General features: G+C 41.9%; 1 pseudogene; it reads right to left on the bottom strand.

Annotated features, from left to right (window-relative positions):
* Positions 1–746: 746 nt before the first annotated feature.
* On the bottom strand, positions 747–1,609 carry LOC133074543 (surfeit locus protein 6-like; annotated as a pseudogene).
* Positions 1,610–14,112: the final 12,503 nt, after the last annotated feature.

Genomic DNA, 14,112 nt, shown 5'->3' with positions numbered 1-14,112 from the left:
CAGATAAATGTGGTTCTGTTGTATGTTCTTTTTTAATCATTAAATTGCTCTGACTCTTTTGTGACCCCATGGACTGTGGCCCTTCAGACTCCTCTGTCCCTGGAATTCTCTAGGCAAAAATACTGGAGTGGGTAGCCATTACCTTCTCCAGGGGATCTTCCCAACCCAGGGGTGGAAACCAGGCTTCTTGCACTGGCTCCTGCATTGGCAGGTGGATTCTCTACTACTGAGCCACTAGGAACGCCCACAAATAGAATAATTCACTTCCAGGCACACCTGAGGATGGTCCTACCTACTCACAGACACCTGTGATGTCAAGAATCATCTTCAGCTCTGCCTTAGAGGAGTTGATTTTTGTCCTTTCCAACAGAGTTTTGGACTGACACAGCAGTCACAAAGGCTGCTGGTCCTGTGGACATTGGAGAGGAAAACCGGGCCAGGGAAGTGCCTCCCACATGCCCACTCTCTCACTGCATCCTGTCCCCCACCCCGCAACTTTCAGGGAGCCTTCCACCTCACCAGAGGAGGCTGGAAGCCGGATCTGGGTCACCCCTCCCCCAGATCTGAAGGTGCTTTTACACATGTAGCCTGAGCCCTCTCCACAAGTGGGAGAGGCAAGCAGGGCAAATGCCCACTTTCGGCCTGGGTCAGGGCTGGGGTCATGGGGGGATGGGGTCTGGCTGCCTGGCCCTCACGCCAGTCCGGTCTGCTCCAGGACAGGATCCGGCCTTTCTTGGGGGCCTTTTCTAGGCATTGCCCGTCCTGGCCACGCGGCATCTTCTCCACCGCGCTTCGCCCACGTGCACCTGGCGCTTCGGAGCCTCCAGGAGCAGGCGTTCGGCGTCACGGATCTTCTTTTTACCCTTTTCCCCTTGAAATCCCTGACCTTACCCTCGTCCAGGTCCCACAGCCCCTCCAGCGGCGCCTGCGCGCCGGCAGCTGCCAGTAGTTCCTGCTCATCAGCCACGTGAGGGTCCCCTTCCGCTTTTGCTTCTACTTCCGGCCCTGCTTCTTGCGGGAGGGCTGCTCCTCGGTCACCTCACCTTGTTGAAGAGCAACCTGGGCACAGGTGTCTCTGTGGCCTTAGTTCCCGCCGAGGCCTGGGCTGCCTTCGCCTTTGCTCTCCTTCCTCCTGCTCCTCTTTTGGTCCTGCTCCTGCTTTCTCCGTCATCTTTTCTTCAAAGCCGGGGAGACAGCGCTTGGGCGCTGCCCTGGCCCCCGGGTCTCCTGTATCTTCTCACGCAGGCGCTGTCCCAGGACATCCAAGGCAGACAGTCCGGCTCCTGGGCCCGGCCGTCTGCAGTGGCTGAGGCCGGCTTCCTGGTCTGACACTTCTCTGCAGGGGCCCGAGTCTTTGGCTCCACGGCCTTCTCCTCCCACGCTTTCTCCTCTCCTTTCTTCCTTTTTTTGCGGGCCTAACAGTTTCTGCCGTCTATGGGGTCGCACAGAGTCGGACACGACTGAGGCGACTTAGCAGCAGCAGCAGCAACAGTTTCTGAGACTCGAGTTTTGCCAGCAGACTTGTGCTTCTGTGGCTTGGATGGAGCTGGGAGCAGACCTTCGTGGCCAGGCCCTGCAGGTAGGCATCCTGTGCAAGCAGACAACCCATGGCTGAAGGCCCTGGGGTCGCTGGGGGCTTGCTTGGACTCTTACTAGAGGGGAGAAGGGCTGGGGTCCAGCGTCCCAGGCCAGTATCAGCGCACCCCCATGCCCCAGCTGAAAACCACCTCACGTAGCCACTTTAAATGCAGAATTCTTCCCAGGTTGGCATCCGCTACCTAGAAAATAGGGGCTTCAGTCCTACAACTGCAAGGAACTGAATTCTGGCAATGACAATGGGTTTGGAACCGGATTTGCTCCCAGAAAAGGTGGCCGACATCTTGATCTCGGCCTTGTAATACTGAAAATAGAAAACTTAGCCATGCCATGCTGGACTTTTACAAAACTGTGCACTGGTAAGTGGTACTTATGAAAAATTATTATTTTTTAATTGAAAAAATGTGTTTTTGCTGTACAATAAAATGAATCAGCTATATGTATACATATGTCCCTTCCCTCATATAAGTGGTATATTTTTTAAAGCCGCTGAATTCGTAGCAGTTTGCTACTCAGCTATAGGAAAGTATTGAGAGTGTGGTATCCAACTCTTAGCTCCTTTGTAGGTAGTAATCCCATAAGACAAGTTGCCTCATTATGTAAACATTCTGTAGCTACTTTTATTACAGAGGACTCATCATGAAGTTATGTTTCTTAAAAGTAGAAATTTTATAGATGCTTTCCTAAACTTGCTTTCTGGTGGAGATAAGTTTTTGTTGTTTTAATATGTATCTGTTTTGGCTGTTCAGTTTGGCTCAGTTCAGTCGCTCAGTCATGTCCAACTCTTTGTGACCCCATGGACTGCAGCATGTCAGGCTTCCCTGTCCATCACCAACTCCTGGAGTTTACTCAAACTCATGTCTGTCGAGTCGGTGATGCCATCCAACCATCTCATCCTCTGTCATCCCCTTCTCTTTCTGCCTTCCTCTTTCCCAGCATCAGGGTCTTTTCAAATGAGTCAGTTCTTTTTATCAGGTGGCCAAAGTGTTGGAGCTTCAGCTTCAGCATCAGTCCTTCCAATGAATATTCAGGACTGATTTCCTTAAGGATGGATTGGTTGGATCTCCTTGCAGTCCAAGGGACTCTCAAGAGTCTTCTCCAACACCACAGTTCAAAAGCATCAATTCTTTGGCACTCAGCTTTCTTTATAGTCCAACTCTCACATCCATACATAACTAGTGGAAAGACCATAGCTTTGACTAGACAGACCTTTGTTGGCAAAGTAATGTCTCTGCTTTTTAATATGCGCCTAGGTTGGTCATAACTTTTCCTCCAAGGAGCAAGCGTCTTTTAATTTCATGGCTGCAGGCACCATCTGCAGTGATTTAGGAGCCCCCCAAAATAAAGTCTGTCACTGTTCTGTCACTGTCACAGTCTGTCACTGTTTCCATTGTTTCCCCCATCTATTTGCCATGAAGTGATGGGACCAGATACCATGGTCTTAGTTTTCTAAGTTTCTTTGGTTTTCTAAGTGGGCTTCTTAGCTGCAGCACTTAGACTCTTAGTTGGACATGGGGGGATCTAATTCCCTAACCAGGCATTGATCCCAAGCCCTCTGCATTGGGAGTGCAGAGTCTTACCTGTTGGACTACCAGGGAAGTCCCCAAGATACATTTTTAAACTACTGGTTTTTTGTCAGATTTTAGGATCATGGTAGTGTGGTTTTTTCATCCAGGCTATTAGCTCAAATGATTGTCAAACGTTCTGCACTTACCTGGCAGTACACAAACACTGAGTTCTGGGTACGCATCAGAGCTTGAAACGGCTCTGCCAACTATTAGTTGTGTGGTATGGCAAGTTACATACCACCTTAGGAACCTCAAGTTCTTCGTTTAAGATGGGTGTAATAGTGCCCATCTTGTGGGCTGTCTCTGAAGTTGGCAGATGTGTATATAATGTGCTACACTACTCCTTTAGGCTTTATCCTTCACTAATCCTTACTCCTTTATCCTTTTCTTTTTAAAAATTTGGTTTTATATCAGTTCAGTTCAGTCACTCAGTGGTGTCCGACTCTTTGCGACCCCATGAATTGCAGCATGCCAGGCCTCCCTGTCCATCACCAACTGCCAGAGTTTACTCAAACTCATGTCCGTCGAGTCGGTGATGCCATCCAGCCATCTCATCCTCTGTTGTCCCCTTCTCCTGCCCCCAGTCCCTCTCAGCATCAGGGTCTTTTCTAGTGAGTCAACTCTTCGCATGAGGTGGCCAAAGTATTGGAGGTTCAGCTTCAGCATCAGTCCTTCCAATGAACACCCAGGACTGATCTCCTTTAGGATGGACTGGTTGGATCTCCTTGCAGTCCAAGGGACTCTCAAGAGTCTTCTCCAACACCACAGTTCAAAAGCATCAATTCTTCGGCACTTAGCTTTCTTCACAGTCCAACTCTCACATCCATACATGACCACTGGAAAAACCATAGCCTTGACTAGATGAACCTTTGCTGGCAAAGTAATGTCTCTGCTTTTTAAGATGCTATCTAGGTTGGTCATAACTTTCCTTCCAAGGAGTAAGCATCTTTTAATTTCATGGCTGCAATCACCATCTGCAGTGATTTTTGAGCCCCCCAAAATAAAGTCTGGCACTGTTTCCACTGTTTCCCCATCTATTTTCCATGAAGTGTGGGACCAGATGCCATGATTTTAGTTTTCTGAATGTTGAGCTTTAAGTCAACTTTTTCACTCTCCTCTTTCACTTTCATCAAGAGGCTTTTTAGTTCCTCTTCACTTTCTGCCATAAGGGTGGTGTCATCTGCATATCTGAGGTTATTGATATTTCTCCTGGCAATCTTGATTCCAGCTTGTGCTTCTTCCAGCCCAGCGTTTCTCATGATGTAGTCTGCATAGAAGTTAAATAAGCAGGGTGACAATATACAGCTTTGAGGTACTCCTTTTCCTATTTGGAACCAGTCTGTTGTTCCATGCCCAGTTCTAACTGTTGCTTCCTGACCTGCATATAGGTTTCTCAAGAGGCAGGTCAGGTGGTCTGGTATTCCCATCTCTTGAAGAATTTTCCACAGTTTGTTGTGATCCACACAGTCGAAGGCTTTGGCATAGTCAGTAAAGCAGAAATAGATGTTTTTCTGGAACTCTCTTGCTTTTTCGATGATCCAGTGGATGTTGGCAATTTGACCTTTGTTTCCTCTGACTTTTGTAAAACCAGCTTGAACATCTGGAAGTTCACAGTTCACATATTGTTGAAGCCTGGCTTGGAATTTTGAGCATTACTTTACTAGCGTGTGAGATGAGTGCAATTGTGCGGTAGTTTGAACATTCTTTGGCATCACCTTTCTTTGGGATTGGAATGAAAACTGACCTTTTCCAGTCCTGTGGCCACTGCCGAGTTTTCCAAATTTGCTGGCCTATTGAGTGCAGCACTTTCACAGCATCATCTTTTAGGATTTGAAATAGCTTAACTGGAATTCCATCACCTTCACTAGCTTTGTTTGTAGTGATGCTTTCTAAGGCCCACTTGACTTCACATTCCAGGATGTCTGGCTTTAGGTGAGTGATCACACCATCGTGATTATCTGGGTTGTGAAGATCTTTTTTGTACAGTTCTTCTGTGTATTCTTGCCACCTCTTCTTAATATCTTCTGCTTCTGTTAGGTGCATACCATTTCTGTCCTTTATAGAACCCATCTTTGTATGAAATGTTCCCTTGGTATCTCTAATTTTCTTGAAGAGATCTCTAGTCTTTCCCATTCTGTTGTTTTCCTCTATTTCTTTGCATTGATCACTGAGGAAGCCTTTCTTATCTCTCCTTGCTATTCTTTGGTTTTATATAGAGACAAAAATTAAACAATGGAGAGTAAACAGTAAGAAAAGCCTCTTGGGTTTCATCCTCAGTTTCTTTAATAAATTCACTTGTCTATAGAGGACACTTGTCTATAGGGGTTCCATACGTAGCCCCAAGAAGAAATGTTTCCTGCTCTTAGGGGGCTGACATTCAAAAGGAGACAGAATGAGCTCACATATATCATTTTCTCATGTTTGTGTTTCCCTAGTATTCTCTCTTTTGTGACAAGCAGGGTGTGGTTCCTTTAGCAAATGGGATTGCTCTAGTGTGTTTTTAAGACCAGTGAAGCAATCTTTCCATTGTGAGCTACCCTTGGAAGGGAGAATGGGAATACAAGGAAGGAATATGTAATTTTTTCAAGGTAGTGGCACATGACTGACAGCCCCTGCTGCCTGTGGTCTACAGGAATGCTTCTGCAACAGAGCCTGTAAACATAACATTCGTGACTAAGTGTTTTGTCGAATGGAAAAATCAATGACTAGACCAGGAAAGAAACCGTCATCATAGACAAATAGCAGGCTAGCATCAGTGGGACAGGAGGATCATAAACTTGAGGTAGGGACTGTTGAACATACTCAACTTATTAAAAAAAGCAGTTTTAATTTTCCTAATTGTTCCCCCAAACACAGGTGAAGGGTACGGTCTTGTGCAGTTGAATTTGGTTGCTGTTATATAAAATTTTTACAAAGTTTAGGAGATCTTTCTTTTTCTTTTCCCACAAAAACCAGTGAGATTCTTACACTTCACTTGGGAATTGTGTTTGAATTCTGAATACAGATGTGTGTGTGTCTTCATTTCCCATCAACACAGATGTTTATTTCAGAAGGACAATCAATGTAGACGTTTCCTGGGCTGTTACCCAAGATTTTTTTCACGAGAATATTGTCTTATGAAATAGAACAGCTGCTGGTATCTTTTATACTTATTGGAAAATTCTTTAACCTTTTAAAAATAGTTTTTTATTGAGGTATAATTGATATACTGTGTTGTATTAGTTGCAGGTGTATAGCATAGTGATTTGATATTTGCATACATTGCAAAATGATCACCACTATGTCTCGTTACCATTAGTCACCATACAAAGTTAATGCAATATTACTGACTATAAATTTTTTAAAAAGGGTTTCTACAGAGGTGAGATGATTTTGTTTTATTGTTAGAATATTTGGTTTTAAGGGAAACCTAGTTAACTCCTGTGGGCTGGGATCCAGGAAAAGAAAGTAGAACTAGTATAGGCAATATGGCTGATATAGATTGCTGTTATGATAAAGGGAAGATGAAAATTGAAATAATGAATTTTTCTTATTTTACAGTAAAGAGAATGTTAGACTCCTGACAACGGACCTAGTTTCCAGTATCAGATGACTATTTTTAAAAGACCATATCTAATTCACAATAAATGGGACACAATTATACTCTTACTGTTTAGCACTTTCTAAACTCAAGGTAAATCAGTAAATTGCATGCTCTGTGGGCATGGGCTTGCGTGCTCAGTCATGTCCAACGCTTTGTGACCCCATGGATTGTAGCCCACCAGGCCCCTCTGTCCAGGGAATTTTCCAGGCAAGAATACTAGAGTGGGTTGCCATTTTCTTTTCCAGGGGATCTTCCTGACCCGGGGTTGGAACCTGCATCTCCTGCATTGGCAGGAGGATTCTTTACCACTGGCACCCCTTAGAGAATTGATTAAATAATTCACCTAGCAATGTGGAGAAGGAAATGGCAACCCACTCCAGTATTCTTGCCTTGGAAATCCCATGGGCAGAGGAGCCTGGTGGGCTACAGTCCATGGGGTCACGAAAGAGTCAGACATGACTTAGTGACTAAACAACAACAAGAAAGTATAGTTCATAGATATTCTTACATTCTAATTCATCCATTTCTCTCTTTGCATCAAGTTAGAATGAGAGAAAAGATGTCTGTTTCAAAGTCAGAGTCTTTCACAGTGCGATTTGGTAGACATTTTTGAAAAAGGTTTTTATAAAGATTTGAAACAACATGAATGATTTTTGGTAAATTCATCAAGAATACTTGTTTTTTTGCTCCTCTTTCCCATTTACAAATTTTTCTGTAATGAGTTTTAGAATTCCAAGATAAAGTTGACTAGATAATGTATCCGTATGCCATTTACTGTAAGCAATTTAAGAAGCAACATAGATGTGCCTGGCAGGGTATATTATAATGATAATTTCTTTTGGTTGATTATGCCAGGAAGATTAAAGCTAAGGTTGAAGTTTGAAGTAATGGTTAACATAATATATAGACTTTTTCTCCAGTACTCTCGACACTGAACAGAAAGAAACCCTTTATATATAGCTTGGAAAAAATTATTTAGGAATAATGCTGCTCATTCAATGATAAATTGTAGAAGTCATTATTTCAAAGTTGAATATATGAATATAGCTGAGAGGCCTTAATAAAGTTATTGAGGGAAGCCAGTGATTTGGGTCCCAAAGCTTCTGAGACTGGTAATGTGAAGGACAATCTGTAGAGTATGACAGGGTATCACTGTCAGCTGAAGCCTTCCAGAACAGACCACTGGTCTTATGCACCAATGCAGTTTTAAAAAATAGCAACTTTGTGACTTGTGGTACTTCCATGCTTATAAGGGTAGGTGGGAAACAAGACTGTGAAGCAGTGGGTAGAATGCTCATTGTTATATCAGCAGTTTTGAAGAACCGAAGCATATCATTTTTTTCTCCACTCAAGTGTACCAAATTACAGTTAACATCATGGGATTTTGATGGATTTTTTCTGTCTCTGAATGATTGTGTTAATAAATTTTTCAGAGGAAGAAACCTCATCTAACTCTCGATTCTCTGCAGTTTATAGTGACTACATAATGATCTGTTCATCGAAGCCTATTTTTCATATGAATATTTCTAAAAATTTATTATTTTCTTGCCTTGCTTCAGCAACTTTTAGATTTTAGACACTAAAAATTGTTAGGAGTGTAGCCAGTAGTGGTTAGGAGCTAGTGCTTTCACTGCTGTAGACAAGTGTTGTTGACTGGTCACAGATGCAGTAATCTTAAAGGCAGCTGGATGTAGTGAGAAGAATAATGGCTGAAATCTAGCAGTCCTGGGCTGAGATCTTGCTTTGCTGCTTAATGTTTGTATTAGTCAGGTTCTCCTGAGAAACAGAACTAGTGCAATCTGTCTGTCTGTCTTTCTGTCTATCATCCACCTATGAGATTAATTACCATGAATTTGCTCATGATCTGTCATCTGCAAGCTGGAGGCCCAGGAGAGCTGGTGGTATAATTCCAGTCTGAGTCCAAAGGACTGAGAATGAGGGGAGTCAGTGGTGAAAATCTTAGTCCAAGGGCAGGGGAAGACAGATGTCCCAGTTTAAGAAGGCAGGCAGGAAGGGGGCAAATCCTTCTTTCCTCCTCATTTTGTTCTGTTCAGCTCTGCAAGGAATTGGATGGTATCTACCCTCATGGGAGAGGGCAGTCCATTTTATCAGTTCAGTATAGTTCAGTCGCTCAGTTATGTCTGACTCTTTGCTACCCCGTGGACTGCAGCATGGCAGTCTTCCCTGTCCATCACCAACTCCCAGAGCCTACTCAAACTCATGTCCTATGAGTTGGTGATGCCATCCAACCATCTCATCCTCTATTGTCCCCTTCTTCTTCCACCTTCAGTCTTTCCCAGCATCACAGTCTTTACAAATGAGTCAGTTCTTTGAATCAGGTGGGCATAGTATTGGAGCTTTGCTTCAGCATCAGTCCTTCCAATGAATATTCAGGACTGATTTCCTTTAGGATGGACTGGTTGGATCTCCTTGCAGTCCAAGAGTCTTCTCTAACACCACAGTTCAAAAGCATCAGTTCTTCAGGGCTCAGCTTTCTTTACAGTCCAACTCTCACATCCATACATGACCACTGGAAAAACCATAGCTTTAACTAGGTGGACCTTTCTTGGCAAAGTAATGTCTCTGCTTTTTAATATGCTGCCTAGGTTGGTCATAACTTTTCTTCCAAGGAGCAAGTGTCTTTTAATTTCATGGCTGCAGTCGCCATCTGCAGTGATTTTGGAGCTCCCCAAAATAAAAGTCTCTCACTGTTTCCATTGTTTTCCCATCTATTTTCCATGAAGTGATGAGGCCAGATGCCATGATCTTAGTTTTCTGAATGCTGAGTTTTAAGCCAACTTTTTCACTCCTCTTTCACTTTCATCAAGAAGCTCTTTAGTTCTTCTTCACTTTCTGCCATAAGTGTGGTGTCATCTGCATATCTGAGTTTATTGATATTTCTCCTGGCAATCTTGATTCCAGCTTGTGCTTCATCCAGCCTGGCATTTCTCATGATATACTCTGCATATAAATTAAATAAGCATGGTGACAGTATACAGCCTTGACATATTCCTTTCCCAATTTGGAGCCATTCTGTTCTTCTATGTCCAGTTCTAACTGTTGCTTCTTGACCTGCATAGAGATTTCTCAGGAGGCTGGTCATGTGATCTGGTATTCCTATCTCTTTAAGAATTTTCCACAGTTTGTTGTGATCCACACATCAAAGGCTTTGGCATAGTCAATAAAATGGAAGTAGGTGTTTTTCTGGAACTCTCTTGCTTTTTTGATGATCCAGCGGATGTTGGCAATTTGATCTCTGGTTCCTCTGTCTTTTCTAAATCCAGCTTAAACATCTGGAGGTTCACGGTTCACATACTGTTGAAGCCTGACTTGGAGAATTTTGAGCATTACTTTGCTAACGTGTGAGATGAGTGCAATTGTGTGGTAGTTTGAACTTTCTTTGGCATTGCCTTTCTTTGGGATTGGAATGAAAACTGACCTTTTCCACTCTAGTGGCCACTGCTGAGTTTTTCAAATTTGTTGGCATATTGAGTGCAGCACTTTCATAGCATCTTCTTTCAGGATTTGAAATAGCTCAACTGGAATTCCATCACCTCCACTAGCTTTGTTCATAGTGATGCTTCCTAAGGCCGACTTGACTTTGCATTCCAGGATGCCTGGTTCTAGGTGAGTGATCACACCATTGTGATTATTTGGGTCATAAAGATTTTTTCTGTATACTCCTTCTGTGTGTTCTTGCTACCTCTTCTTAATAACTTCTGCTTCTTTTATGTCCTTACCATCTCTGTCCTTTATTGTGCCCATCTTTGCATGAAATGTTCCCTTGGTATCTCTAATTTTCTTGAAGAGATCTCTAGTCTTTCCCATTCTATTGTTTTCCTCTTTTTCTTTGCATTGATCACTGAAGAAGGCTTTCTTATCTCTCCTTCCTATTCTTTGGAACTCATTTTGTTCTGTTCAGCTCTTCAAGGGATTGGATGATGTCTGCCCTCATGGGTGAGGGCAGTCCATTTTATGGAGACTATCAGTTCAAATGCTAATCTCATCTTGAACCACGTTTACAGACTCACCCGGAAATAATGTTTAATCTGGACAGCCCGTGGCTTAACCATCATTGTATATCTGAGTGACTTTGGTAAAGTTACTACTGCTTTGTACTTCAGTTTCCTCACTGAAAATACAGAGGTAATAGCTACTTTGTTATAGTAAAGTTACTGCTTTACTATAGTAAAGATCAGAGACAGTCTATTCAAAGCACCTAACATAGGGTAGGAATTCTTTTCAACTCTTTTTTGTGAGAGTGGGTCAAACAGTGAGGATGTTTTCATTCAAAAGCAGCACATGTTTATTGCAGAAAATTTATGGAATACAGATATATGCAAAGAAGAAAATAAACCCCTCATAATCACAGCCCTGTTAATCTTTTAGTAATATTTTTCCCATTTATAGCTTCAGTGTACATTTCAATTATTTTCTTCCAGTGCAGCAATTTTAAGGATTTCATAGTGTTTTATTATACAGGTGTACTATAATTTATTTAATTGTTTAAGTGTATGTACACATTTTGCTCTCTGGGTTGGGAAGATCCCCTGGAGAAGAGCATGGCAACCCTCTCCAATATTTTTTGCCTGGAGAATCCTGTGGACAGAGGAGCCTGGTGGGCTACAGTCCATAGGATTGCAAAGAGTCAGACTCGATTGAAGCAACTGAGCATACATTTTTCTACTATTAATGTCTTTGTATATGCATTTATGTACATAAGCATAATAATTGACTTAGGATAAATTTTTAAAAATAAAATCACTGGGTCAAGAAGTGTGGAGTTACGAAGGTTTTCGATTTGACTTGCTTAATTATCTTGCCCCATGTTGCATCAATATACACTTTCACTAGGAATGGATGGAAATGCTAATTTCCCCTTACCTTTCATCCTCTGGGAGACAAAAGTGACTTATTATTTGACTTTGCCTTTAAAAACTATTGGTGAAGTTGAAATAAAGCAGATATATTGATCACATTGCATTTATTTTAGAACTGTTTTAAGTTCACAGTAAAACTGAGTAGAGATGCAAAGAGTTCCTTCTACTGCCTTCCCCCACATGTGCATAACCTCTATTATCAACATCTTTCATGACAGTGGTTGTTGTTGTTGTTATTGTACATTTGTTAAAATTGATGAACCTACACTGACACATCATATTCACCCAAAGTCCATAATTAATGTAGGATTTACTGTTGGTATTGTACTTTCTGTAGGTTTTGACAAATGTATAATGATGCATCCATCATTATGATGTCATGCAGAGTATTTTCACTGCCTTAAAAATTCCTTTGTTCCACCTATTGGTCCTCCCACACCCTAGTCCTTTGCAGCCTCTGATCTTTTTACTGTCTCCACAGATTTGCCTTTTCCAGGATGTCATATGGTTGAAGTCATAAATTAGGTAGTCTTTTCAGATCAACTTCTTTCACTTAACAATATACATTTAAGGTTTTTTCATGCCTTTTCATGACTTGATAACTTATTTTGTAGTACTGAATCACTGTCTGGATGCACCAGTTTATTTATCCATTCAGTTACTGAAGGATATATTGTTTGCTTTGAGAGTTTGGCAATTATTAATATGAATAAAGCTGTTATAAATATCCTTGTGCAGATTTTTGTGTGAACATAAGGTTTTAACTCCTTTGAATAAGACTAAGGAGCACAATTATCAGATTGTATGGTAAGACTAAACTTAGCTTAGTAAGAAACCTCCAAACTATCTTCCAAAATGGGTGTACCATTTTGCATTCCCACCAGCAATGCACGAGAGTTCCTGTTGCTCTTCATCCTTACCAGCCTTTCTTGTTGTCACTGTTCTAGATGTTGGTCATTCTAATAGGTGTCTGGTGATATCACATCAATATTTTAATTTATATATCCCTGGTAACATATGATATGAAACATCTTTCATATGCTTTATTTGCCACCTGTGTATCTTTTTTTGGCGGTGGTGGTGTTCAGTCGCTAAGTCGTGTCCAACTCTTTGCAACTTCATATGACCCCACTGCAGCACACCAGGCTTTCCTGTCTTTGACTATCACCTGGAGTTTGCTCAAACTCATGTTCATCGTCAGTGATGCCATCCAACCATCTCATCTTCTGTTGTCCCCTGCTCCTCCTGCCCTCAATCTTTCCGAGCATCAATGTCTTTTTCAATGAGTCAGTTCTTCACATCAAGTGGCCAAATTATTGGAGCTTCAGCTTCAGCATCAGTCCTTCTGATGAATATCCAGGGTTGATTTCCTTTAGGATTGACTGGTTTGATCTCCTTGCAGTCCAAGGGACTCTCAAGAATATTCTCCAACACCACAGTTCAAAAGCATCAATTCTTTGGTGCTTAACTGTCTTTATGGTCCAACTCTCACATCTGTTCATGACTACTGGAAAAACCATAGCTTTAGACTAATACTTTTCACTTGACTATACAGCCCTTTGTTGGCAAAGTGATGTCTCTGCTTTTTAATATGCTGTCTAGGTTTGTCATAGCTTTCCTTGCAAGGAACAAGAGACTTTTAATCCAAGGATGCTTTTAAGGAGCAGTTATCTATAGTAGGTGGTGCCAGAGCAGAGAAGAGGTTAAGAGTGTGGCTCTTACAAAGATGAACCTCTCTCATGTGTAAAATGAGACTTATTATCACACCTGTGTTCTAACTGTGAAGATTAACTGACATGAATATCTGTCAAGTTTTCAGCACTTTATCTGGGACACAGTACTACTACTAATTGTAATGACTATTATTATTTTCATTTAATAAACATTATTGAACTTAGCTGATTTGTATTAGTATTTCTCCTTTGAAAATGGATGTTGGGAGGTGGAGACAGAGAGTGGTTTTGAATTTCTGCTTGAGGCCAACACACAGCAGGCCAGTTTTGCCTCTGTCTCGGGCCTCAGTGAATGTCTTGTAGACCCCGTGTTGTCGTCTGTGTGGTGAGCACCGTCATTATTAGAGCCTCCACACTTTTTCTGTCCTTGCCCCACTAGATTGAGCCATTTTGTCTTGCATCCTGTACACTGTGCATGAACAGGAGTAATACTTGAATTTGATAATATTAATATTTATTGAGAATGTGCCAAATACTATGCATATGTCTTATATTCTGCAGTTTTTGTATAACCATCTGAAGTAGATACCCTCATGTTCACCATTTTACATGTTACTACAGTTGGTCCACCCATTAGATCTCAAATTTTTTTTCACTTGGAACACAGTTTATGGATCCTTATATTCCCAGGACTTACCTAGCAGGAGGAGTAAAATAATTTCTCCATAATGGTGGATCTATGATACTCTGTCTCCCAAAGTGTCTCATTCCTGTTTCCTGGAGATGTTGCATTTCTCTCTTAGCCCTTCCTT

Source organism: Dama dama, chromosome 20 (assembly GCF_033118175.1).
Source record: "Dama dama isolate Ldn47 chromosome 20, ASM3311817v1, whole genome shotgun sequence".
NCBI classification, from domain to species: Eukaryota; Metazoa; Chordata; class Mammalia; order Artiodactyla; family Cervidae; genus Dama; species Dama dama.
This window is presented reverse-complemented; position numbering and strand designations above follow the sequence as displayed.